General features: G+C 39.7%; 10 non-coding genes across 10 annotated transcripts; all 10 read right to left on the reverse strand.

Annotated features, from left to right (window-relative positions):
• Positions 1-7985: 7985 nt before the first annotated feature.
• Positions 7986-8199, reverse strand: LOC141369581 (small nucleolar RNA U3). The gene has a single exon (XR_012373378.1). It is a non-coding gene; the product is annotated as a small nucleolar RNA U3 (small nucleolar RNA).
• An 873-nt stretch (positions 8200-9072) lies between these two features.
• Positions 9073-9286, reverse strand: LOC141369615 (small nucleolar RNA U3). Its single transcript, XR_012373411.1, has one exon. It is a non-coding gene; the product is annotated as a small nucleolar RNA U3 (small nucleolar RNA).
• An 813-nt stretch (positions 9287-10099) lies between these two features.
• LOC141369610 (small nucleolar RNA U3) lies at positions 10100-10313 on the reverse strand. The gene has a single exon (XR_012373406.1). It is a non-coding gene; the product is annotated as a small nucleolar RNA U3 (small nucleolar RNA).
• An 877-nt stretch (positions 10314-11190) lies between these two features.
• On the reverse strand, positions 11191-11404 carry LOC141369587 (small nucleolar RNA U3). The gene has a single exon (XR_012373384.1). It is a non-coding gene; the product is annotated as a small nucleolar RNA U3 (small nucleolar RNA).
• A 3548-nt stretch (positions 11405-14952) lies between these two features.
• Positions 14953-15166, reverse strand: LOC141369588 (small nucleolar RNA U3). The gene has a single exon (XR_012373385.1). It is a non-coding gene; the product is annotated as a small nucleolar RNA U3 (small nucleolar RNA).
• A 1666-nt stretch (positions 15167-16832) lies between these two features.
• Positions 16833-17046, reverse strand: LOC141369607 (small nucleolar RNA U3). The gene has a single exon (XR_012373403.1). It is a non-coding gene; the product is annotated as a small nucleolar RNA U3 (small nucleolar RNA).
• A 1700-nt stretch (positions 17047-18746) lies between these two features.
• LOC141369580 (small nucleolar RNA U3) lies at positions 18747-18960 on the reverse strand. Its single transcript, XR_012373377.1, has one exon. It is a non-coding gene; the product is annotated as a small nucleolar RNA U3 (small nucleolar RNA).
• Positions 18961-19802: 842 nt separating this feature from the next.
• Positions 19803-20016, reverse strand: LOC141369617 (small nucleolar RNA U3). Its single transcript, XR_012373413.1, has one exon. It is a non-coding gene; the product is annotated as a small nucleolar RNA U3 (small nucleolar RNA).
• Positions 20017-25775: 5759 nt separating this feature from the next.
• LOC141369622 (small nucleolar RNA U3) lies at positions 25776-25986 on the reverse strand. The gene has a single exon (XR_012373417.1). It is a non-coding gene; the product is annotated as a small nucleolar RNA U3 (small nucleolar RNA).
• Positions 25987-27339: 1353 nt separating this feature from the next.
• On the reverse strand, positions 27340-27553 carry LOC141369613 (small nucleolar RNA U3). Its single transcript, XR_012373409.1, has one exon. It is a non-coding gene; the product is annotated as a small nucleolar RNA U3 (small nucleolar RNA).
• Positions 27554-27833: the final 280 nt, after the last annotated feature.

A 27833-nucleotide genomic window follows, 5' to 3' on the forward strand; every position in this document is an offset into this window, starting at 1 on the left:
GGTACTTTGACATCACCAAGAGGTCTGCTTAGAGCAAACTTGTGACTTGCATAACAATGACTTTGTCCCACCTCTGCTACATGCCGATCGGTCTGCGCGGTGCAGCAAGAAGCCACACGAGCGCTGAGCGTTGAGTCAAATTATAAGACGAGCGTAAGAAAATGATCGAGGTCTGGTCAGGGAATAAACCCAACACAAAAATGAAAATGATAGCAATGACTCTAAGATCTATAGACATGCACATCAGTGTTTTATTTGTGTGGAGAAAAGGACAATTTGAAATAGTGTCCAACACAATACTCTACCATTATACTCAAATAAGTAGGGCGTACATGCACTGCTCCCAAACGTGATGTGTTTTTGGTGTTTGTTGTAATCTGGAACTTGGTGTATTTCAAATGTGTTCGTTAAGTGTCTCCACATGAAAACGGAATGCCCTCCCCCCGCACAGTCCTGCAATAAGAAACAGAAAAACCGGTTTCTAACCATTTTATTTACATGTGAATAGTGAGAGCACCCCCTCAGGAGCTGTAGGAGGGTTTTTTATAAGCGTAAGCCAGGACTAAAGGGCGATTTATAGTCGTGCGTAGGTTCTACGCCGTAGCTACGGCGTAGGCTATCCGTAGCCTGTGCGTAGCTCTGCGTAGCCTGACGCGCACCTCACAAAAAATTTAACAGCGCGTCAGATCTACGCGCACCGCAAGCGCTGTGATTGGTCCACCAGAACCCCTCCCGTCAGGTAAAAAAACCTGGGTCATAGGTATTTCCGTTTGTGACGGTGAAAACAAAGATGAGCCAAGTTGAGGAGTGATTTAACTCAAACTGCAACAAAAGTCGCTGTTTATTTACTTCCATCATTGCTGGTCTTCTCAAATTGTACACAACAAGTTGCTGTTTCTTCTTCGTTTGTGGGTTAACTTTCTAAGCTTCTTCTTCTTTCACGTTTGTGCTGCTTCTGTGGTTACACGCGTGGATACTGCCTACCAGCGGTCGCGCGTGTGTTTGCACGTCGACGCGGACGACGACGCAGAAGTATAAATGACAACCGACGCGGAACCTACGCCGTCGCTGCTACGCCGTAGGACCTACGCACGACTATAACGAGCCCTTAAGCCTTAGTTTAAATAGAATATAAAATTTGTTTTAACAAACATGCCTTACTAAAAACATTATTTGTCTGCATTTTGGGGCAAAACAAAGGGCATGGCCGCAGGGCCGCATTAACACTGTAAGGGGCCCCTGGGCTTTATCATTTTGTGTGGCCCTTTATCCACCAGAATTGCAGCATACATTCACACAATTATTATAATCACTAAGTGCAAGTTGTCAGGCTTTTATTTTGCTGGAATAAATGGAATTACAAAATATTAAAACCATATCAGAATGCCCGCAATATACACAAATATCACTGCATAACATATGCACATAGTCCTAGGTGACCCGAATAGTCTAAGTTTCGATGCTTTGACAGGAGAAGCCTGATTCGACTACTGCACAGTCAATTGTCGCAGATGTGTTATAAAATTGAGGATCATTTAATTTTGGCTGTATAAGAGTGCACAGTATCTGATTTCACATTTACCAGCTTTCTCCCAATATAAAAAATATACATCCTATTATGATAATACTAAGTAAATAATATAGTAGCTTTCAATAAATATTTTTAAAGTCTGTTAATAGCCTAAATCCCGTGACAGGGCTAGACGTCCATATCCAGAAACCATTGCAAAGTCTCTTTGTTTCTGCAATTAAAAAGACAAAACAAGTAATTCTATACTTTCGTTATTTTAAAATTAATTTTAATATTTCCTTGTTTTTATTTAATTTATAGATTATTTAGTGTTTTTGTGGGTTTTATTCCCCTGCGCATTTAGGCATTTTGCACCCATGTTCTGCACCTATTGATTCTGACTTTATTTTGTTTTTATTTTTTATTTATTATAAAGGTAAATTCTGATCTAATTTAAGTTCTGAAAGTTTTGGATTGCTTTTCGTTGTGTCGATGTTGCGCGGTTGCATGCTGTCACATTCAACTTAGCCGAACGTGCTAGGTGCTCTGCGTGATCATATTTAGGCATTCATCAAACGTAACTAGGGATGCATATCAATTAATCGCGATTAATCTATAGCAGAATAAAAGTTTTTGTTTACATCATATATGTGTGTGAACTGTGTATAATAATTATGTATATATAAATATGCACACATGTATGTATAATTTTAAGAAAAAAAAAATTATATATTAAGTATTTATATTTATATATAATATAAATTATACATAAATATACACATGTATATACACATGTAAAAATCTCTTAAATATATACATGCATGGGTGTGTATTTATCTATACAAATTTATTATGCACAGTACACACAAATATATGATGTACACAAAAACATTTATTCTGCTATAGATTAATCGCGATTAATTGATATGCATCCATAAACGTAACATCAAAAAACTGATTTTTTCGACAAGTATAAGTTTTAAAATGTATTTAAAAAGGTTGCTTAACTTGTCAAAAGTTGAGCTACAAAACAGGTAAGCCGTTTTTGTGAATACAGAGATGATCAAAGTGAAAGTAAGCAATCAGATATTTCTGTGCAAAATAATAAAGCATATCTAGTGTCTATAAAATCCTTAATTTCAGTGTTTTTTGGTTATAAATGAACCGTTTAAGTAATTGTATATAAAGCTTGTTTTTTATAATTTACAGTAACAAATTATATGTAATTTCTCGTCTTTTATTTCCTTGCCACGCTAAATCTCAAAATGAAACGATCGCTGAACTTAGCCGTGGCTTCCGAGGCAGAATCTAATTTGTTATTTATTAGATTTAGTTATCAAAAATGTTTTGTGTAATATCTTTGTGTGCTGTTCTGTACATCTTGGCTTTAAAATGTTACGAGGAATCATTTAATGAATGTTTATATACACGTTGTCTTTCATATTAAGAAAAAACGCATCCTCAGTTTAGTCTTTGTTCATCACTTGAAAGGCACTTTTGGTCACTTTATCAGAAAGCTGTCTGTGTTGCCTTCAGAAATGCAATAATGGATATTTCAGTCAGAAATTTTAAAAAGCTCACTAATGATTGCAGGGTAGCCTACAGTAAGTGAGAGATTTTCTTGCGCAGGAACTGCATTCACGCACGGACATTCAAAGCAAAGCGATTAAGCATAATTTTAAAGGGAGTATCAACTTTTTATAAAATGCGGCAGTTATTTTTTTCCGGCAACTCGGGGCCCTTCCCAGCCCGAGGCCCTGGGCTTAAGACCAGGTAAGCCCATGCATTAATGCGGCCCTGCATGGCCGTCCGGACCTCGGTAATTTTCTGACGCTTGTCTTATTTGACTCAATGCTCAGCGCTTGTTTGACGATCTTGCGGCGCCACGCAGACCGATCGGACGGCATGTGACGTCTTAGCACCGCGAGACAGTAGGCCTACAGTATGCTTTGAATAGATCTCGCGGTAGTGTGATGTCACAGGCCAACGGGTTTGCGCTGCGCCCCATTAGGTAAAATACAGTGAAAATTATTCCTAGATGACCAATAAAATCATACCAGGCAGACAGCAAAGGAGGACGGATACCGAAGTACCAGAAAGATAGGTTAAATTGGGCCGGAGCACAGCTCCGCCTCCTCGGGTCCACAACACACCTTGCCGGAGCTCCGGTCCGTCTCCTTCAGCAACAGGGTTTGGTAAAATATAAAGTGTATAAAGTGTGCAGTATACAAAAAAATGCAAACAAATTATTTCTAAAAGTAGCAATATTTTAAAGAGATAAATGTGGTATAAAGAAAGACATGAGAAAAGTAGAGGTATGCAAAAGAGCACAGTTCAGATATTGTTAATTCAAGCGGTTTTATACACCTTTCAGCTTTGTTTGAATTGACAAGAATTTTATTCGGCACTGTCAAAACATTTTATGATTGATTTACTGATTTATTACAGAAACTTGTTGTCAACATATGTCAAATTAAGTTACCCGATATCCACTTAATTTTAGTTATAAACATTCATTTAAAATAACTTACAGCGTAGTAGGCCTAGATTTGCGTTTAAACAAAGGAACTGCAAGGTTGGGAATTAAAACGCCACACGCTGGTCAAAACTTGAAAAACCAGTTTTCCTTTGATTCGCTCGCTGAGAGGCGAATAGAATTGGGGGTTGGCAAAGAATTGGCAGACCTGGGGGTGGGTGGTTTTTAATTTCTTGACTTTCTGTGTCACTGGTAGCTGCTACTAGACGCATTACATTTTGGAATGAACTTCCTTCATGTCGTTTTATTTATACACTGTAAAAAATATTTTCTGAATTTGTAAGTAAAGTTAGCATTAAATATGTTTTACAATTTTAAATGAATTTTTGCTTTTATTATAATTATAACTTAAATAACTGTAAATATTTATTAAAAATAATATTACACATTTTTTATCAAAAAGACAAATAACTTTATTCTCATTAATAATAGGCATGGAAAACAAACTTCTAATTTTCAAACCCTCATACAGCTTGTGCCTATTTGCGTTGAACTTGAGAGCGCTTTAAGCCCGGAATACACTGCACGATTTTTGTCCTCTTATAAGATCATTACCTTATCACACTGTGCGACATGTATCGTTTAAACTCGGGTACGAGAGGCGTGTAGACTGTACGATGATGACACGGAAGCTTCGGCGGCTGCGTCACACGTTGCGCAATGTCACCAGCATGCGCTCGTGGTAAACAAATACCGGCGCGCAGGTCGTAGCAGCAAACACACTGTGCGGTGATCATGCCGAATTTCTGACACTGCCAGAAAACTATCGTAGGCTATCTTTGGACGCAAGACCGGGAAAACGGCCGTCTTTGAACCTCTCTCACTGTACGACATAGGACCACCGATGGAGAGCCACGATCACAGAAATCGCGACGATAGTTTCACGATGGCAATCTTTCGTCTGGGACGGCCAATTATCGTGCAGTGTATCCCGGCCTTTAAGCGTTTATTGTGTCTTTCAGCACATTAGATATGTGACCCATTCTGTCTAAATGAGTGGGATGTTTTCAAATACTCTATTAATTAAACATCTAATACGTTTTCTGAGAGTGAAATGATTAATACTAAGATGCATGTCATGTCTGACATCTTGGTTTCGGTTTAAAAACATGCAGGAATTTGAAAATAAAATGCAGGACTTGCTTGATGTTTAAAAAGTTATTAAGAGAGATAAAGTTCGGGACTGATTTATGTTAAAAAGTTATTAAGATCAACAAGACTCGCGCTGATTGACAGATCCGAAACGCAACGCACAGACATGCAACTGCACTGACAGAATAGTAAAAAAAATCTGTTTTGGCAAGAATTTACGAAAGCATATTAAGCATTACAAAAAACTTGTTAAGCTCATTATTAAATATGTCCATAGCCTACAGCATTTGCCCGAACAGAACGAATTGTTTAAAAAAACTTTCTCATAAATCTTCATCTAAATTAATAAATAATCAGATATTCGTTTATAATTTCAAATAACAGTATGCTCTATTATTTAAAAGTCAGTTTTGACTTAGTTCAAAACAAGCAAATTATTTTAAACAAGGTAATTAGAAAGATGTAATTCAAATGTTTCAGCTGTTATTTACTAACTTTTTTATGTTAATTGCAATTCATGTCATAATAATCTTCAGTATACATTTTGCTTTTAAAATGTTACATTTTCATATTTTTATCTATTTATTTGTTTATTTTATATTCACCTAGATTGACAATGAAGCTGGCTTTAACTTGAACTGGTTAAAAGATCATCTGTGACCGAAGTCAAGGAGACACTGAGTTATTAACGAATATTTTATTATCAGAGTGCAGCATTTTATCAAGGTTTTCTGGTCTTGTGTAATTAAATAAAACAAATAAACTAAAATGGTAATTTTTTACAGTTGGATTAAAAGAAGCTTGATATTAGGAGCGTTTTAAAACTAATTCCAAAACATCTCGAGTTTCTAAATAAGGGACGCGCAGAAAATGTCATTCATGTAATTTTATAGATTACACTCATTCACTTAACACACATATTATGCGTGCTTTAAGGGCTTTAAAATTTAGCTGTAAACACTTGATTATGTCTGGCCGAATATTTTTTCTGTTATTCGAATGAATTCGTTATTCGTTTTAAAGCCATTATCCGTGCCCTTCCGAATAACGCATTCGGCTTCGGGCACATCCCTAATATATATATATATATATATATATATATATATATATATATATATATATATATATATATATATATATATATTTGACGAATGCTTATCAGTACATTACTTTTTTGTTTCTTCAACTTTAAAGATGAATATTCTCATTAGAGATGGGCAATTTTTTGCAATAGCACATTATATTCCAAATTTTGAGCTCATAAAAAAGATTTTTCGCTTATTTAAATGACTTTTTTATGTTTTTATGCACGTTTAGTTTTGGAGCAATTTCCCAAAAGCTTATAATTAGGAAATACACACAACACGCTTACCTTATATTTTCTTATATTTCTACTTATATTCCTACTGTTCGGTAATGCAGAAAAGCGCAACACAACCATGTTAAGCTATTAAAACGTTCAGATGCAAAAATGAACTAAATGTAAAATTAGATAAACTAGTTAATGATATTGCGTAAATGCGCTCGGTCTCTTCAAAGGTCTTCGCGAGATATTTTGTTATAAGACTCAGTTATCCTACATCACGTCTCTTGTACTGTAAGTACACGGAAAAAAATAAGACAAATGATGCGCGTTTGGGTCGGATTGTTATGAAGAATATGTGACTGTTTATGTAACAGACAAAGAAAACTTCGCCAACGAAATGTTTGCCAAAAAAGCGTGCATTTGTATGACATCAAAGTCTATGCCTAAACACTGAAATTCCGTGTCATGTTACTTCAATATCATACAGTATACGCTCAGCATGCAGTCAAGCACACAAATTGTCGTCAGTATGGCCTACATGAAACACGACTGCCATCTACAGGTTTTTGTATTTCCTGCGTCCCCCACCGAACCCCCCTTCTGCGGGATCTCGCAGAATTTCGGAAGTGCTCGCGGCATTCTGGTCTCAGAGACGTGCATTTTTAAAGGCCACATCTGTATTAGGTTGGACGTCCACCGTCTCGGCAGCTCCCGTTGGTCTCCACAGAGGCCTGATCCTTCCTGGGGTGAGTACAGACAACAAGGACATGGTACAACACTGCAAAATCTTCAGGTGTACTCAAATCAAATAAGTCACTCACATGCTGCACAGCACACACTCCAGTGAATATTTAGGGTCCGTACTCCTCTCCTGGCTAGACCGGCTCTGGGGGGATCTGAATCGCTACGCCGAGCGATGTTCGAACCAAATCGTAGCAGCTTCACCACACAGCGTCAGTACAGTTCACGTACTCCGGCTCACCCACCCGTCACACACACACAGTGGGGCCGCTATGAACAGGTAACACTTTTCCTTGGTTATGTCAATAAATCACCGGCTTGTTGCTAAATGGTACTCACGACTTTTATATCGTTAATCGATCTGTCCTCTTGTTCCTTTTCCTCCAGGGAATCCACAATGCATCCAACTCCACCAGTGTGACTCGCCCAGACCTTCTTGTAAACACAGACAACAATGAATATATCGACTTGCTTCAGTAAGTTCCTTTCTCACCCTCCGTTGGATTTTGACTCTCTCTCTCTCTCTCTCTCAACAGATCTCTGAGACAACTCCAAACAGTGCCTTTTCCCACACTCGTATCATAACCCAGCATGCACTTGCGGCGTTCGTCCCAACACAACAGCGTACTTCCTGTATCTTCACTCTCCTTTTTATACCACTCTTCCTGGCATGACTCACCCAATCAACACTCGCCACATTGTTTACACAGCTGTGATTGATTCCGTGTAATTTTGGGGATTTTGTTTAAGAAAATGAAATAATTTTCATAACAATGTATCTCTTAATCTTGATAAACAAACCCACTCAGATCATGCATTTCTCTTCTTTAAATTTATAAGGATTAAAGAACATTCATCAATAGCAATGATCTGTGACAACTATCACCAACCATTCCTTGATTCATGCTCAGAGAAACACATCAACACTCTTCATCGTGGTTCAAGAGACACAACTCTTTCGAAACACATTTCCTAGTTGAAAACTATAGAAATGATCCCTGAAAGAATAGTCTTGCTATCTCATGGTGCTTACCCAACAGACCTTCAGAGAGACGATGAACCTCAATGGCGGTAAGTTGTGGCTTTATGATTCTGAGAGGGACAAAATGCTCAGAAACACAAAACTATAACAGCGTTCACAACAAACGCGGTAAAGGATGGCAAAAATGTGCTATTAATAATTTTGAGTTTACTCGTTTCATTCACGCGTCAAAGCCGCACTTGAAATTCTAGTCATTCGAAACATTCACGTGGAAATTCGTGTCATTAGAGGGGCTGTAGTGACTCCGCTCGCTTCCTGTAATCACGTCACTACTAGAACAAGCTCTTGTTTGGTTAACGAGGGACAAATATCTGCCAAAGTTCAGATTTTTTCAACTCACGCGTTTTCCGCGCCATTCGTGTGTACCGCGCCGTAGGATGCCTACATGCCTATTCGCATCTTTGCATTGTCTTAACATGTAAATCACTCGCACTGCCGCCTATTCCACGTCTGGTGTGAACGCACTGATCAATGAAAATTTTCTCCAGAACTTATGTGAAAATATGTGTTTTCACTGATTTTCGAGAACGCCTCTTTATGGAGTGTTTTGTAGTATGTGCACCTCGTCAGCAGTGTGTTGTAGTATGCATGCAGATAAACCAAGACAACAAAGTGAATAAAATCTCATTGCGCAGTTTGAGCAACAAAGTTATTCAGGTTTTTCATTACTGTAGTGTGAGCTTGAAAATATTAACACCAATATTGTACTCTACCAAAAATCTGTCAGTTTGTTAAAGTAGGTGCACTGTCACATAACAACAAGAAAAGAAGATGCATATTAATGTTTGTTTACAGAAATGAAATATCCTTTATCACATTCTTTCCTTCTAATCTCAAATAACAAAACCACTCAGATCATGCATTTCTTTTCTTTAAGCTTATTAGGATTTAAGAACATTCATCAATAGCAATGATCTGTGACAACTATCACCAACCATTCCTTGATTCATGCTTAGAGAAACACATCAACACTCTTCATCATGGCTTAAGAGACTCAACTCTTTCAAAACACATTTCCTAGTTTAAAACTATAAAAATTATCCCTGAAAGCATAATCTTAACATCTCATGGCGCTTACCAAACACACCTTTATAGAGACGATGAACCTCAATGATGGTAAGTTGTGGCTTAATGATTCTAAGAGGGATAAAATGCGCAAAAACACAAAACTATAAATCCTTTTAGCATGGACAGTAGTTAATGAATGGATTTGTGTTAATCTGTTAATAACAATGCATTACTTATAGTATTAGGGATACATCGGAGGCAGGGGCAGTCGTAGCCTAGTTGTAAGAGAGTTGAGCTTGTAACCCAGGAGTTGCAGGTTTGAGTCTCACGGCCTGCAGGTTGCGACTGATTGCACATTGGATTTTGGGGGAGTTTGCTGTCACATACAGATTTTCATGGTCTGCTACAAAATTCTTGGATGGACATCATATCGGAGCTTGTTGCAGTCGCCAAAGGTCCTTAAAGGGATACTCCATCGTTTTGTCATATTAATCTTAGTGCGTGCACTTAAGCACTGTGGCGTGCGACGAGACTTTGGTAGCACTTAGCTTAGCCCAGTTCATCCAATGGTACCAAACAGAGATGAAGTTAGAAAACAAGTAGTTATATGATCAAATATGGTGGCACAAAATAAAATGTGGTGCTTTTAAAAGCAGGTTAAAAAGGGTAACTATAATGTATGGCGGAATAGCACTTTTGGGAGTACTTTGACTCAGTGCAGTAACACTCTCCCTCTATCTCTCATTATGCAAGCAAGAAGAGAAGCAGATTTTTCAGACAAGCCAAAGTACTCCCAAAAGTAATTTTGTTTAAGAAAATTAAATTATTTTCATAACAATCTATCTCTTAATCGTGATAAACAAACCCACTCAGATCATGCATTTCTCTTCTTTAAGCTTATTAGGATTAAAGAACATTCATCAATATCAACAATCTTTGACAACTATCACCAACCATTCCTTGATTCATGCTCAGAGAAACACATCAACACTCTTCATCGTGGTTCAAGAGACACAACTCTTTCGAAACACATTTCCTAGTTTAAAACTACAGAAATGATCCCTGAAAGAATAGTCTTGACATCTCATGACGCTTACCCAACAGACCTTCAGAGAGACGATGAACCTCAATGGCGGTAAGTTGTGGCTTTTTGATTCTGAGAGGGACAAAATGCTCAGAAACACAAAACTATAACAGCATTCACAACAAACGCGGTAAAGCATGGCAAAAATGTGCTATTAATAATTTTGAGTTTACTCGCTTCATTCACGCGTCAAAGCCGCACTTGAAATTCTAGTCATTCGAAACATTCATCTGGAAATTCGTGTCATTGGAGGGGCTGTAGTGACTCCGCTCGCTTCCTGTAATCACGTCACTACTAGAACAAGCTCTTGTTTGGTTAACGTGGGACGAATATCTGCCAAAATTCAGATTTTTTAACTCGCGCGTTTTCCGCGCCATTCGTGTGTACCGCGCCGCAGGATGCCTACATGCCTATTCGCATCTTTGCATTGTCTTAACATGTAAATCACTCGCACTGCCACCTATTCCACGTCTGGTGTGAACGCACTGATCAATGAAATTTCTCTCCAGAACTTATGTGAAAAGATGTGTTTTCACTGATGTTCGGGAACACCTCTTTATGGAGTGTTTTGTAGTATCTGCACCTCGTCAGCAGTGTGTTGTAGAATGCATGCAGATAAACCAAGATAACAACGTGAATAAAACCTCATTGCGCAGTTTGAGCAACAAAGTTATTCATGTTTTTCGTTACTGTAGTGTGAGCTTGAAAAAACTAACACCAATAGTGTACTCCACCAAAAATCTATCAGTATGTTTGTTGAAGTAACTGCACTGTCACATGATGACAAGAAAAAGAAGATACATATTAATTTTTGTTTATAGAAATGGAAAAATCTTTATCACATCCTTTCTTTCCAATCTCAAATAACAAAACCACTCAGATCATGCATTTCTTTTCTTTAATCTTATTAGGATTAAAGAACATTCATCAATAGCAATGATCTGTGATAACGATCACCAACCATTACTTGATTCATGCTCAGAGAAACACATCAACACTCTTCATCATGGTTTAAGAGACTCAACTCTTTCAAAACACATTTCCTAGTATAAAACTTTAGAAATGACCCCTGAAAGCATAGTCTTAACATCTCATGGCGCTTACTGAACACACCTTCATAGAGACGATGAACCTTAATGATGGTAAGTTGTGGCTTTATGATTCTGAGAGGGATAAAATGCGGAGAAACACAAAACTTTTTAGCATGGACTGTAACTAAGAAGAGTTGATATGTCACAGTTCGGAGCGGACCACAGACTTTGTGTGTCACGCCCCTCCCTAAGTTCCACCTCGAGGAGGTCCCAAAAGCACCCCAATGACCAAACAAGCGAGAGATAAGTACAATAAAATATAATCTTTATTTAAATTATTTAAAATGAAGGGGGAAGCGGGGAAGGGAAATCAAAAATGAGGCTTCTTCTTTCCCTCAGGGGGGAGCTAGGGGGCCAGAGGGGGATGGCGAAGGGAAATCCGGCCAGCACTGGCAAGGGACAGCAGGGAAAGAACTGGATGGAGCTCCTTCGTCTACGGCCCACCTCCTGCATTTCTGTTGACCTCGTGGCACTCCTCTCTCCTCCTGAGGGCAAAATAAACACAATGTAAGTATCAGGGAAGGCAGAGAACAACTACCTAACTCCAATCCTTTTTGTTTCTTCACGACCAGGCTCCCGTGTTCCGGGGTCTTCGTGGGTTGGACTCAACTATGCTTAATACAGGTAGGTATCACACTTTTCCAAGAGGTCTCTCTGAGCTACGAGTCTTCGTGGGGCGAGGTTAGCTTTAACTTGGTTCAAAATAAGTATTTCTCTCCTACAGGTTTCCTCTGGGCTTACGAGTCGGCGTGGGGTAGGTTTAGCTTTAGCTTGGTTCAAGGTAAGTATTTCTCTCCTACAGGTTTCCTCTGGGCTTACGAGTCAGCATGGGGTAGGTTTAGCTTTAGCTTGGTTCAAGGTAAGTATTTCTCTCCTACAGGTTTCCTCTGGGCTTACGAGTCGGCGTGGGGTAGGATTAGCTTTAGCTTGGTTCAAGGTAAGTATCTCTCTCTACAGGTTTTCTCTGGGTCTGCGAGTCTGTGTAGAGTGGGTATAGCTTTAGCTCGATACAGGGTGAGTATTTCTCTCTACAGGTTTCCTCTGGGTCTACGAGTCTGTGTAGAGTGGGTATAGCTTTAGCTCGATACAGGGTAAGTATTTCTCTCTACAGGTTTTCTCTGAATCAGAATCAGCTGTTCTCCCGTAGTAGATGGTTACAGTAGAACGTCGCAAAGTAGCAGTTAAATCCACGCATGTGCAATACAACACCAGAATTCCATTGCCGTTCCACCAGAGGCTGCTGCTTAAAGTCCCTAATGAGAGGTAGAGGGAGAGTGTTACTGCGCCGAGTCAAAGTACTCCCAAAAGTGCTATTCCGCCATACATTATAGTTACCCTTTTTAACCTGCTTTTAAAAGCACCATGTTTTATTTTGTGCCACCATATTTGGTCGTATAACTACTCGTTTTAAATAAGGAAAACGTTGATGTGTTTGGTCATTTCTATTTACAGTATTTCTCTCTACAGGTTTTCTCTGGGTCTACGAGTCTGTGTAGAGTGGGTATAGCTTTAGCTCGATACAGGGTAAGTATTTCTCTCTACAGGTTTCCTCTGGGTCTACGAGTCTGTGTAGAGTGGGTATAGCTTTAGCTCGATACAGGGTGAGTATTTCTCTCTACAGGTTTTCTCTGGGTCTACGAGTCTGTGTAGAGTTGGTATAGCTTTAGCTCGATACAGGGTGAGTATTTCTCTCTACAGGTTTCCTCTGGGTCTACGAGTCTGTGTAGAGTGGGTATAGCTTTAGCTCGATACAGGGTAAGTATTTCTCTCTACAGGTTTTCTCTGGGTCTACGAGTCTGTGTAGAGTGGGTATAGCTTTAGCTCGATACAGGGTAAGTATTTCTCTCTACAGGTTTCCTCTGGGTCTACGAGTCTGTGTAGAGTGGGTATAGCTTTAGCTCGATACAGGGTGAGTATTTCTCTCTACAGGTTTTCTCTGGGTCTACGAGTCTGTGTAGAGTTGGTATAGCTTTAGCTCGATACAGGGTGAGTATTTCTCTCTACAGGTTTCCTCTGGGTCTACGAGTCTGTGTAGAGTGGGTATAGCTTTAGCTCGATACAGGGTAAGTATTTCTCTCTACAGGTTTTCTCTGGGTCTACGAGTCTGTGTAGAGTGGGTATAGCTTTAGCTCAATACAGGGTGAGTATTTCTCTCTACAGGTTTCCTCTGGGTCTACGAGTCTGTGTAGAGTGGGTATAGCTTTAGCTCGATACAGGGTAAGTATTTATCTCTACAGGTTTTCTCTGGGTCTAGGAGCCTTCGTGGGATAAATTTAGCTTTAGCTGGGTACCGGGGGTCAACAATAGTAAGAACCATACGTCACCTCCAGCGTCGTGCACGGGCAAAGAGAGGGGGGGCTTTTATTGGCGTCCAACTGTGACCGATAAGACAAACGTCCCATTGGGGGTGGGGTTCAGAATGGCACAGTGAGCACACGTCCATCTTCCCGGACCAACACGTCCTCTTCGCTTCCTCCTGTGGACAGGCGAAGATCTAGAAGATAAGGTAAGTGCTCGACGTACACCACCACACACACAGAGTATACACAGCCGCCAAGATGATTTAATACTCCCAACACCTCTTCTGACGTTACGTGTTCAAGTTTGGCTACAATGTTCCCCACAGTACCTCGCTTAATGGATCCGTTGGACTCCTGCTGGCTAGGGTAGTGTCACGTAGTTATTAGGTTGGACGTCCACCGTCTCGGCAGCTCCCGTTGGTCTCCACAGAGGCCTGATCCTTCCTGGGGTGAGTACAGACAACAAGGACACGGTACAACACTGCAAAATCTTCAGGTGTACTCAAATCAAATAAGTCACTCACATGCTGCACAGCACACACTCCAGTGAATATTTAGGGTCCGTACTCCTCTCCTGGCTAGACCGGCTCTGGGGGGATCTGAATCGCTACGCCGAGCGATGTTCGAACCAAATCGTGGCAGCTTCACCACACAGCGTCAGTACAGTTCACGTACTCCGGCTCACCCACCCGTCACACACACACGGTGGGGCCGCTATGAACAGGTAACACTTTTCCTTGGTTATGTCAATAAATCACCGGCTTGTTGCTAAATGGTACTCACGACTTTTATATCGTTAATCGATCTGTCCTCTTGTTCCTTTTCCTCCAAGGAATCCACAATGCATCCAACTCCACCAGTGTGACTCGCCCAGACCTTTTTGTAAACACAGACAACAATGAATATATCGACTTGCTTCAGTAAGTTCCTTTCTCACCCTCCGTTGGATTTTGACTCTCTCTCTCTCTCTCTCAACAGATCTCTGAGACAACTCCAAACAGTGCCTTTTCCCACACTCGTATCATAACCCAGCATGCACTTGTGGCGTTCTTCCCAATACAACAGCGTACTTCCTGTATCTTCACTCTCCTTTTTATACCACTCTTCCTGGTATGACTCACCCAATCAACACTCGCCACATTGTTTACACAGCTGTGATTGATTCCGTGTAATTTTTGGGATTTTGTTTAAGAAAATGAAATAATTTTCATAACAATGTATCTCTTAATCTTGATAAACAAACCCACTCAGATCATGCATTTCTCTTCTTTAAGCTTATTAGGATTAAAGAACATTCATCAATAGCAATGATCTGTGACAACTATCACCAACCATTCCTTGATTCATGCTAAGAGAAACACATCAACACTCTTCATCGTGGTTCTAGAGACACAACTCTTTCGAAACACATTTCCTAGTTGAAAACTATAGAAATGATCCCTGAAAGAATAGTCTTGATATCTCATGGTGCTTACCCAACAGACCTTCAGAGAGACGATGAACCTCAATGGCGGTAAGTTGTGGCTTTATGATTCTGATGGTGCATTTACACCAACCGCGCTAGAGGCGTGAAGCGCGAGTGATTTCAATGTTAAGTCAATGTGGAGACGCGTTGACGCGCGTCAGGAGGTCCCGCGGCGCGGAAGAGGCGTTCGGCGCGGAGCGGAAGACGCGTTTCCGCCTCTTTCGCGCGTGAAGCTCGCGCGAAATGCGCGAATTGAGCGTTGTGCGCGGTACGCGCGAATGTGCTTTTGTGCATTTTGCGGTTCACGCGAATTTGCGGCTGATGCCCGAGTTGAAAAATTTGAACTTTGGCGGAATTTCGCGCCGCGTTAACCAATCAGGAGCCTGCCTGCTGCTGTGGTGGCAGCCCCGCCCAGAGTCACTCATTCAAGCAGTCACTCGGAGCTGTATGACACAAGTTCTTATTTCTATAGGATACAGGAATAAAAAGGACCTCGCTTTGAAGAGTGTCAGTAAGGACTTTGGGCAACCTGGTTAGTTGTAATACACACTTTACTTTTGAGTTAGGTTACGTTTATCGACCCGCGCCGTTTATTTTCCCCCTATAGTAAGGTTACCCAATACAAACTGGTAACTCTCTTGAGAAATGCACAATCAACATCAGTCATCTTGCAAACAGACACTCGCACAGCAGTTGCCCCTCCCACAAGAAGCGGATTTTGCCTCGGACGCCCGTCAAATGCTTGCTTTTCCGCGCGTCAACTCCGCTCTACACGCGCGAATGCATTCAAAGTGTTCAAGCTGCAAACTAGGCGCGGTAGACGCGATTTTGACGCCCAAAACGCGTTTGGTGTAAACCCTGCATGAGAGGGACAAAATGCTCAGAAACACAAAACTATAACAGCGTTCACAACAAACGCGGTAAAGGATGGCAAAAATTTGCTATTAATAATTTTGAGTTTACTCGTTTCATTCACGCGTCAAAGCCGCACTTGAAATTCTAGTCATTCGAAACATTCACGTGGAAATTCGTGTCATTGTAGGGGCTGTAGTGACTCCGCTTGCTTCCTGTAATCACATCACTACTAGAACAAGCTCTTGTTTGGTTAAAGAGGGACAAATATCTGCCAAAGTTCAGATTTTTTCAACTCACTCGTTTCCCGCGCCATTCGTGTGTACCGCGCCGTAGGATGCCTACATGCCTATTCGCATCTTTGCATTGTCTTAACATGTAAATCACTCGCACTGCCGCCTATTCCACGTCTGGTGTGAACGCACTGATCAATGAAACTTTTCTCCAGAACTTATGTGAAAATATGTGTTTTCACTGATTTTCGGGAATGCCTCTTTATGGAGTGTTTTGTAGTATGTGCACCTCGTCAGCTGTGTGTTGTATTCTGCATGCAGATAAACCAAGACAACAAAGTGAATAAAACCTCATTGCGCAGTTTGAGCAACAAAGTTATTCAGGTTTTTCATTACTGTAGTGTGAGCTTGAAAATATTAACACCAACATTGTACTCTACCAAAAATCTGTCAGTTTGTTAAAGTAGGTGCACTGTCACATAACAACAAGAAAAAAAGATGCATATTAATGTTTGTTTACAGAAATGAAATAACCTTTATCACATTCTTTCTTTCCAATCTCAAATAACAAAACCACTCAGATCATGCATTTCTTTTCTTTCAGCTTATTAGGATTAAAGAACATTCATCAATAGCAATGATCTGTGACAACTATCACCAACCATTCTTTGATTCATGCTCAGAGAAACACATCAACACTCTTCATCATGGGTTAAGAGACTCAACTCTTTCAAAACACATTTCCTAGTTTAAAACTATAGAAATGATCCCTGAAAGCATAATCTTAACATCTCATGGCGCTTACCAAACACACCTTCATAGAGACGATGAACCTCAATGATGGTAAGTTGTGGCTTAATGATTCTAAGAGGGATAAAATGCGCAAAAACACAAAACTATAAATCCTTTTAGCATGGACAGTAGTTAATGAATGGATTTGTGTTAATCTGTTAATAACAATGCATTACTTATAGTATTAGGGATGCATCGGAGGCAGGGGCAGTCGTAGCCTAGTTGTAAGAGAGTTGAGCTTGAAACTCGAGAGTTGCAGGTTTCAGTCTCAGGGCCTGCAGGTTGCGACTGATTGCACATTGGATTTTGGGGCATTTTGCTGTCACATACAGATTTTCATGGTTTGCTACAAAACTCTTGGATGGCGATCAAATCGGAGCTTGTTGCAGTCGCCAAAGGTCCTTAAAGGGATACTCCATCGTTTTGTTATATTAAACTATGTTATTACCTCAACTAAGAAGAGTTGATACATACCTCTATCATCTTAGTGCGTGCACTTAAGCACTGTGGCGCGCGACGAGACTTTGGTAGCACTTAGCTTAGCCCAGTTCATTCAATGGTACCAAACATAGATCAAGTTAGAAATGACCAAACACATCAACGTTTTCCTTATTTAAAACGAGTAGTTATACGACCAAATATGGTGGCACAAAATAAAACATGGTGCTTTTAAAAGCGGGTTAAAAAGGGTAACTATAATGTATGGCGGAATAGCACTTTTGGGAGTACTTTGACTCGGCGCAGTAACACTCTCCCTCTACCTCTCATTAGGGACTTTAAGCAGCAGCCTCTGGTGGAACGGCAATGGAATTCTGGTGTTGTATTGCACATGCGTGAATTTAACTGCTACTTTGCGACGTTCTACTGTAACCATCTACTACGGGAGAACAGCTGATTCTGAGAGGGACAAAATGCTCAGAAACACAAAACTATAACTGTGTTCACAACAAACGCGGTAAAGGATGGCAAAAATGTGCTATTAATAATTTTGAGTTTACTCGTTTCATTCACACGTGAAAGCCGCACTTGAAATTCTAGTCATTCGAAACATTCACACAGAAATTCGTGTCATTGGAGGGGCTGTAGTGACTCCGCTTGCTTCCTGTAATCACATCACTACTAGAACAAGCTCTTGTTTGGTTAACGAGGGACAAATATCTGCCAAAGTTCAGATTTTTCAACTCGCTCGTTTTCCGCGCCATTCGTGTGTACCGCGCCGCAGGATGCCTACATGCCTATTCGCATCTTTGCATTGACTTAACATGTAAATCACTCGCACTGCCGCCTCTTCCACATCTAGTGTGAACGCACTGATCAATGAAATTTCTCTCCAGAACTTATGTGAAAAGATGTTTTCACTGATGTTCGGGAACGCCTCTTTATGGAGTGTTTTGTAGTATCTGCACCTCGTCAGCAGTGTGTTGTAGTATGCATGCAGATAAACCAAGACAACAAAGTGAATAAAACCTCATTGTGCAGTTTGAACAACAAAGTGATTCATGTTTCTCGTTACTGTAGTGTGAGCTTGAAAAAACTAACACCAATAGTGTACTCCACCAAAAATCTATCAGTATGTTTGTTGAAGTATCTGCACTGTCACATGATGACAAGAAAAAAAAGACGCATATTAATTTTTGTTTATAGAAATGAAAAAATCTTTATCACATTCTTTCTTTCCAATCTCAAATAACAAAACCACTCAGATCATGCATTTCTTTTCTTTAAGCTTATTAGGATTAAAGAACATTCATCAATAGCAATGATCTGTGATAACGATCACCAACCATTACTTGATTCATGCTCAGAGAAACACATCAACACTCTTCATCGTGGTTTAAGAGACTCAACTCTTTCAAAACACATTTCCTAGTTTAAAACTATAGAAATGACCCCTAAAAGCATAGTCTTAACGTCTCATGGCGCTTACTGAACACACCTTCATAGAGACGATGAACCTTAATGATGGTAAGTTGTGGCTTTATGATTCTGAGAAGGATAAAATGCGCAAAAACACAAAACTATAAAACTTTTTAGCATGGACTGTAGTTAATGAATGGGTGTTAATCTGTTAATAACAATGCATTACTTATAGTATTAGGGATACAACGGAGGCAGGGGCAGTCGTAGCCTAGTTGTAAGAGAGTTGGGCTTGTAAACCGAGAGTTGCAGGTTTGAGTCTCATGGCCTGCAGGTTGTGACTGGTTGCAGATTGGATTTTGGGGCATTTTGCTGTCACATACAGATTTTCATGGTCTGCTACAAAACTCTTGGATGGCATTCATATCGGAGCTTGTTGCAGTCGCCAAAGGTCCTTAAAGGGATACTCCATCGTTTTGTCATATTAATCTTAGTGCGTGCACTTAAGCACTGTGGCGCGCGACGAGACTTTGGTAGCACTTAGCTTAGCCCAGTTCATCCAATGGTACCAAACAGAGATGAAGTTAGAAATGACCAAACACATCAACGTTTTCCTCATTTAAAACAAGTAGTTATATGATCAAATATGGTGGCACAAAATAAAATGTGGTGCTTTTAAAAGCAGGTTAAAAAGGGTAACTATAATGTATGGCGGAATAGCACTTTTGGGAGTACTTTGACTCAGTGCATTAACATTCTCCCTCTATCTCTCATTATGCAAGCAAGAAAAGGAGCAGATTTTTCAGACAAGCCAAAGTACTCCCAAAAGTAATTTTGTTTAAGAAAATTAAATTATTTTCATAACAATCTATCGCTTAATCATGATAACCAAACCCACTCAGATCATGCATTTCTCTTCTTTAAGCTTATAAGGGTTAAAGAACATTCATCAATATCAACGATCTGTGACAACTATCACCAACCATTCCTTGATTCATTCTCAGAGAAACAAATCAACACTCTTCATCATGGTTCAAGAGAACCAACTCTTTTGAAACACATTTCCTAGTTTAAAACTATAGAAATGATCCCTGAAAGAATAGTCTTGATATCTCATGGTGCTTACCCAACAGACCTTCACAGAGACGATGAACCTCAATGGCGGTAAGTTGTGGCTTTATGATTCTGAGAGGGACAAAATGCTCAGAAACACAAAACTATAACAGCGTTCACAACAAACGCGGTAAAGGATGGCAAAAATGTACTATTAATAATTTTGAGTTTACTCGCTTCATTCACGTGGGAAAGCCACACTTGAAATTCTAGTCATTTGAAACATTCACACGTAAATTCTTGTCATCGGAGGGGCTGCACTATAAAAAAATAATCCGTAAAAAAACAGATAATGTCCTGGCAGAAAATTACCGGTACTTTTTCCGTTATGTTTACAGACACTTCTGTTTATTCAAAAACTGAACATTCTGTACATTTACAGAACACTGTACATTCTAAAAAAAATCAGTAAAAAACAGACAAAGTACTGTGTAAATATGAAGGAATTTTCCGTTTTTATGTTTTACAGGCGTTTTACCTGTTTTTTTAATAAAAAAAAAACGTTGCATTATGGGTGCAATAACTCCTGCTGCAATCTTTCACTTTTGCTTCTCTATCACCATCGCTGTTTGAAACCTAAAATTACAACTTGCTTGCAGAGTTATTTTCTAACATGGATGATGTTTAACTTCTAAATACATGCTGTCAGAACAAGATACAAGTGTTAAACTATTAGTAGGAGGGATTTCAGAAATGTGCAAGTAGGAGGAGTTTACGCTTCAAATGGGACGATGGTGAATCCTCTGGAAGTTTGTACAGCCCACTTGCGGCTAAAGCTCCACCCACTTGCTGCTAACCCACCCATTTGCAGCTGACCTCCGTTTATACCCCTTTCCAATCCCAATCGACAATGGTTTGAAAAAAGGAAAAAAAATTGAGTAACCAACACGTGAATTTGGCATGAAAATTAAAGTCGTGCCACAGACACCTGAAAACGTGGAAACACATAACTTAAACACTCGAAACATTTCGAGCTGAATTCAAAACCAGTCACATTCCTATCTAACCATCTGCGCTACTCACCTGACCAACGGTGAGCTCGAACTGCTTCACTGTAGAAGCTGCCTTGAAGGCTCCGGTTGAGGACTTTCATTGGTCATTTTTGTGAACCAATCAAATTTCTTTCTGCCCCTGAGCTCATGTTTAAGTAAAACTTCTATCTGAACTAGTTTAGGAAAAAAAATCAAGCAACTGGTTTGGGAAAAAAATCACGCATATCAGCAACATGATTCAAACCTGTCTCGAGCTATCAAAGATGCCACAATATTTTCAAACCTGTTTGATAGTATCTATAGTATATTCAGGTAGTTTTCCTGTTATCCTGTAGTGTGAGCTTGCAATAACTAACAACAAAAGTTCACTCCACAAAAAAATCTAGCAGTATGTTTGTTGAAATATACAAGTTCTATAGCACTGTCACATGACAACAAGACAAAAAACACATGCATTGCGATATTGGTTTATAAAAATGGATTTGTGCAAATCTGTTAATAACAATGCATGGCATGAACGATGGCATGCCGGGGCGCCTCTAGAAGTTTTGGGCCCTATGAAAGAATAGGAGGTCGGGCCCCCTACTGTACCACACCCATTTCACACCAAACATACAATCCAACCTACTGTGGCTATTCAAAAAGATGATTTATTGTGCAATGTAAATTTAATAAAAAATACAGTACAGTAATCAAATAATCAGAGAAAATGCAACATTCCTAAACAAAGATTAAAGATAATTGTGACCATGCCTGTGAAAACCCAGCTGAAGTATTTATTTGTGGTTCTCCACATAAAATCATCCTACATAATGTAAAGAACATTTTGTGAAAATATAAACTTGATATCTTTAATATTGACTGAGTAATGTAATGTCAGCGATTGACATCATAGTGAAATTAATGCTTGAAATCAAACTGTGATGCTTTTTATCTCACAATACGATTTGAGACTTTTGTCTGATTTTCAGAGACAGTCTTAGTGACATATTAGCCGTGTTTGCACTATCGGGCTTCAAGCGGGCGTGCCAGTGCCTGCCGAGGCCTGTGGCGTTTGCATTGTCACTTCCGGGGCATGATCGTGCTTCACTGGTGCTTCGTTGGGGCTTAAGGCCCGGCTTTTCTGGCCCGCCGAATTCCTTGGGCCAGAGCGGGCTTCTCGGGGCTAGGGGAGTGGTAAAGGTCAAAGGCGGAGTTTATCTGAATCTCTGGCAAGATGCGCATCTGAAAATGATCTGCATATGTAAAAAACAAAGACGCGTTACAACGCCGAACTCGCCACGCTAAGGATCCGGCGCACACCGCTACCGGTTCGGGAGAAGTTTATAAAGTTTCGGGCACAGAACAAAGTGTTTAAAGTGCAACAGTGCTGAGAAATTAAAGATGTGTGTTGGATCATCATTTCATTGTCCATGTATTAAAGAAGCGATCACTCGAGTCACGATGGTATCTACAGTCGGTGAGTTAACATGCTACATAACGTTTGCATACAAAACACTTAAAATACAATACAAATAACCATTGCATAAGTGTCTTACATGGGTGTTTATTGTGTTATATTGTCATCTCTGTTGAATTTTTTACTCAGCCCTTAGAAAAAGTAACCATGGTTTTATTATATTAGTCATAGCCATGCTTTCTGGTATTTTGGAGATTAATTTAACTCTTATATGAATGTAGCAAACTTTATATGTCGGTATACTGTATGTGTATTTACAAACCCTTTATACAAAACATCACATGTGCTGCTTTATTCTTTTGTGTCCGTTTTACAGAAAAAATGCCAACGTAAAGCTTTCAGTTTGTCATCCAGGAGTTTTTATTTTGTATATGAGAGATGACTCAGCAACACATGCAAGAGCAGGAGATGAAACGAAGATGATGATGATGAGACAGGAGCCATGGATGTTGAAATCCGTCCAGAGGAGATGTCTTTAAATACACTGTTTGTGCACTGATATAAACTTCATATGTAAATAAAGTACCGTGCTATTACTACGGCTGCTTGTCAGTTTATTGAAAATGATTGCTTAATAAGGATCACATCTGAAACACAGAAATGGTAAGATGCAACAAAATGGTAAATATAACCATCATTAACTTAACCACTGTAACATAGCTTTTTAAATACTTGTGTATATTCAGAGTTGATTCTTAACGAGTACATTTTCTAATGATTTCTCAAATGTTTTGATTTTTGAGATGCAAGTAAAGTGATTTTCAGTCCTATTCAGCTATTCGAAGCAGTTCTTTATAGACAAAAGTATTTATTGATTGACACATTATTGAAATAGCTATTAGACAGTTACCTTGTGTTTCATGTGATGCTAAACTAACGTTTTCATGATTAAAGATATCACACCTCTTATAATGTGTAAGTATGTTTACATCGCCATAGAACTATAATTACAAACTTAACGTTACATATTTAGACACACGTGCATATTTTAAAATAAGATTATTTTACATAAATGTAAAACTAGGACTCGTTATATTCTTTAAAATATTGTGTATATAGTATAATGGCACATTAGGTAGATGAACACTTTATTTGTAATTATCCTACTTCATAAAGTTTACTATTGCTTATTGATCTGATATTGTCTCATTGTGAGATCGCTCGTGTGTAGCCAACATAAACTTCAAGAGTAACACCGCGGATGGAGCAAACATCTCTATCTTCTCATCTTGGCTTTCACCATGTAAACAGCCGCCTCAGTTATGTTCCTTATGTTTGTTGTATGATGATGCGATCTCACTCCCGTCTCCTGTCAGATTGAAGTGACTTCCTCACGGTAAAACAGGCGGAGTTGTGTGACGTTACATCCAGGTAGGCCTATTAAGGGCTGGGTTTTTTGAAGCACTGCGGCGCTATTGGCTTGACAATGCAAACGCGTCGTGATTTTGGCTACACAGCTGGAGGTCTGAGGCTATTGGCTCCGTGAGGCCCGTTTGAAGCCCTGGCTCGCACAGGCCCGATAGTGCAAAAGCGGCTACTGTATACTTGAGCTGATAAACACACACCAATAACATTGTAACATTTAAAAATGGGGGACAAAAACAATGCATCTTTTCTATAAAGTTACCTTATGCTTTAAATAAGACTGGGTCAACAATGCTTGACCAAAGCTTGTATTATAATTATTAGCATTATTTGTAAGGTGAATAACAGGTTTCACACACCAGCAGCCAGAGGCGTCATGCCCATTCAAACTGAGGGGGCATGTGCCCCCTTGGTTTTTTTGAGCCAATGGATTTTGCATCCAACCTCAAAATCAAAAAGGCATCCATTAATCTGTTATTTGACTTTTAATCTATTTAATATGCACAATATTATACATTCTGTGCTGCATCCTTGTCACTTTTCGGAGATTTTCGCCGTTTTTATCATGTTACATTACTTTTATTCTGGCGGCAGCTGGCGCTGCAGTCAGGGCAGTCGCAGACGTCATCAGCGCCTGGGTGCGCTCACGAGCTCTCTCTGCTGTTGCTGGCTTGCTGCTGCATAATTCTGAGGAATTAAAACGTGTTAGAAACGCTCACAACACTTCCAAACCCCAGTACGGTAATGTGCAGTTAACCTCCTCTGTGTAGAAAATGTATGGTTTTAAATGTGACCGTCTCAACGTTATATTAGTAGAGATTCATCTTCTTGGCACAACGCCAAAGTTCGCCAGAGTTCACGCGACGCAGAATCTCACATGCCCACATATGAGGTAAAATTTAATGCAAAAATCCGTTCCTCTAATAATTTTATCTAAACACATTTTTTTTAAATCATTATTGAACATTAAAATCAATCACGTAGCTATAGCTTATGTCATTTTCGTTGTTTATATTCTTTATGGATTTAAAATTACATTAATTTTATATGAGGCAGTTGTTGTGCAAAATGCATAATGACACAATTAAACAAGCCATTAAGACTTAAATAAATAAAACATGCCGTTTCAGATGTAAATATGATGCAAATGTGTCATTATTCCGATTGAATAGTATTTGATATGAAAGTTAGTCATCACTTTTATTTTGGAGGTTTTTCCATGAAAGCAGGGGTTTTAAGATAGAAATGTAAGTGCCATGGAAAAGACTGAAAGCTCTATAATATTTCGTTTGATGTCTGTGTATGCACAAATTTCTGTGAGCTGTTGACACTGTGCCCCCTTAAAAAAATTGGTGCATGACGCCCCTGCCAGCAGCTACAGTATAAGCAACCGTGAACTCGAGAAAACAGCTATAGCCTACTCTTAAATTATTAGTTTTTTAATTAACGGGACTCTAAAATGAAATGAAGGACAACTATAGCAGATTACGACATAGATTTACATTGATTTCTTAAAGCTGTTGCAAGGTGAAAAGCTTTAATATACATAACTGGACTAGTTTTGCCTTTGTTGCATTTCTCTTTTATCACAATCGACTCTATTCTCAACTACATAAAAATCGTCTCGGTTACTATCGTAACCTCGGCTCCCCGAGAGATGGGAACGAGACATTGCAAGACGCAATGGCAGGATAATGTTGAGTGACCGCTCTCGAAAGGTACTCTCCTATGGCATATTGTGTTACAAAACATTGGAGTGTGTAAATATTTTTTACACAGGAGCAATTCTTCTGAAGACTCACCTGAAGAATCCCCGTGACGAAGTCTGAGCACTTCAGGCTCAATACTCTCTGGCCCGAGAGTTTGGTTTTAGATTCCCTTTCCCCTCCCCTACTTACCTTCTTTTAAATTAAATTAAATTGTTTTAAATTTACTTACACTCTTGTGTGCATTTCTTTTCTTTAAGCTTATTAGGATTAAAGAACATTTATCAATAACAACAACCTGTGATAACGATCACCAACCATTCCTTGATTCATGCTCAGAGAAACACATCAACACTCTTCATCGTGGTTTAAGATACTCAACTCTTTCAAAACACATTTCCTAGTTTAAAACTATAAAAATGACCCCTGAAAGCATAGTCTTAACATCTCATGGCACTTACCGAACACACCTTCATAGAGACGATGAACCTTAATGATGGTAAGTTGTGGCTTTATGATTCTGAGAGGGATAAAATGCGCAAAAACACAAAACTATAAAACCTTTTAGCATGGACTGTAGTTAATGAATGGATTTGTGTTAATCTGTTAATAACAATGCATTATTTATAGTATTAGGGATACAACAGAGGCATGGGCAGTCGTAGCCTAGTTGTAAGAGAGTTGGGCTTGTAAACCGAGAGTTGCAGGTTTGAGTCTCACGGCCTGCAGGTTGCGACTGGTTGCAGATTGGATTTTGGGGCATTCTGCTGTCACATACAGATTTTCATGGTCTGCTACAAATCTCTTGGATGGACATCATATCAGAGCTTGTTGCAGTCGCCAAAGGTCCTTAAAGGGATACTCCATCGTTTTGTCATATTAATCTTAGTGCGTGCACTTAAGCACTGTGGCGCTCTCCCTAGAGTTCTCAACGGGTTGGGCTGGCTCGGCAAACCCGACGGGACCCGCGAATTCGGGCTGGGTTCGGGTCAAAAATTTAAGCAACTGAGTCGGGTCGGGTCGGACCGCGGGCTTTATCTTTTACGCTCCGTGAAAAAAAATATTAATCATCACTGCTGTTCACCGTAAAGAAAGTCTGGTCTGGCTGCTGCAACATGCATCACAGAGAGGGGCGGGGGATAGCAATAAGCTCCGGGGTGGAACAGCAACGGATCCAGACCGGAGCTGCTGGCTTCAGAGCGGATCCGTTGCGGATCCGCCCCAGAGCTTATTGCTATCACTGGGTGCACGCCTGTTGCCTGGAGAAGAAGAGATGGAGAAAAGTAAACCTGCCGCAGGTGAATTCACCGTTGCTTGCTGCTACAGGAGGAGAAGCCGCTGGCTGGGTACATGTTTGAGTTCTTTTCATTTATTATTGTGTGATTTTTTAGGCATATTTATATAGCCTATATTTAAAGTTTATTGTTTCAGTTGTTTGTATTGTTAAAAGGCGTGAACATTAAAGCTTGGTTTGAATTTCCGTCTGATGGTCATGATAATAGCCTACGTGTATGAGAAAAAAAAGGCAGGGGGGGTCGGCGGCGTTGGGCCGCGGGTCGGGTTCGGACAGATAATTCACGTTGATGTGTCGGATTACATCGGGTCCGGGCTTTAAAAGCCACGGACTGGGTCGGGTTGTAATTTTCAGGCCCGTTGAGAACTATAACTCTCCCGCTATCTCTCGTTATGAAAGCGAGAAGGGGAGCAGATTTTTCAAAGTACTCCCAAAAGTAATTTTGTTTAAGAAAATGAAATAATTTTCATAACAGTGTATCTCTTTATCTTAATAAACAAACCCACTCAGATCATGCATTTCTCTTCTTTAAGCTTATTAGGATTAAAGAACATTCATCAATAGCAATGATCTGTGACAACTATCACCAACCATTCCTTGATTCATGCTAAATGAAACACATCAACACTCTTCATCGTGGTTCAAGAGACACAACTCTTTCAAAACACATTTCCTAATTTAAAACTATAGAAATGATCCCTGAAAGAATAGTCTTGACATCTCATGGTGCTTACCCAACAGACCTTCATAGAGACGATGAACCTCAATGGCGGTAAGTTGTGGCTTTATGATTCTGAGAGGGACAAAATGCTCAGAAACACAAAACTATAACTGCGTTCACAACAAACGCGGTAAAGGATGGCAAAAATGTGTTATTAATAATTTTGAGTTTACTCGCTTCATTCACGCGTCAAAGCCGCACTTGAAATTCTAGTCATTCGAAACATTCACACAGAAATTCTTGTCTTTGGAGGGGCTGTAGTGCCTCCTCTCGC

Source organism: Misgurnus anguillicaudatus, chromosome 14 (assembly GCF_027580225.2).
Source record: "Misgurnus anguillicaudatus chromosome 14, ASM2758022v2, whole genome shotgun sequence".
NCBI lineage: Eukaryota > Metazoa > Chordata > Actinopteri > Cypriniformes > Cobitidae > Misgurnus > Misgurnus anguillicaudatus.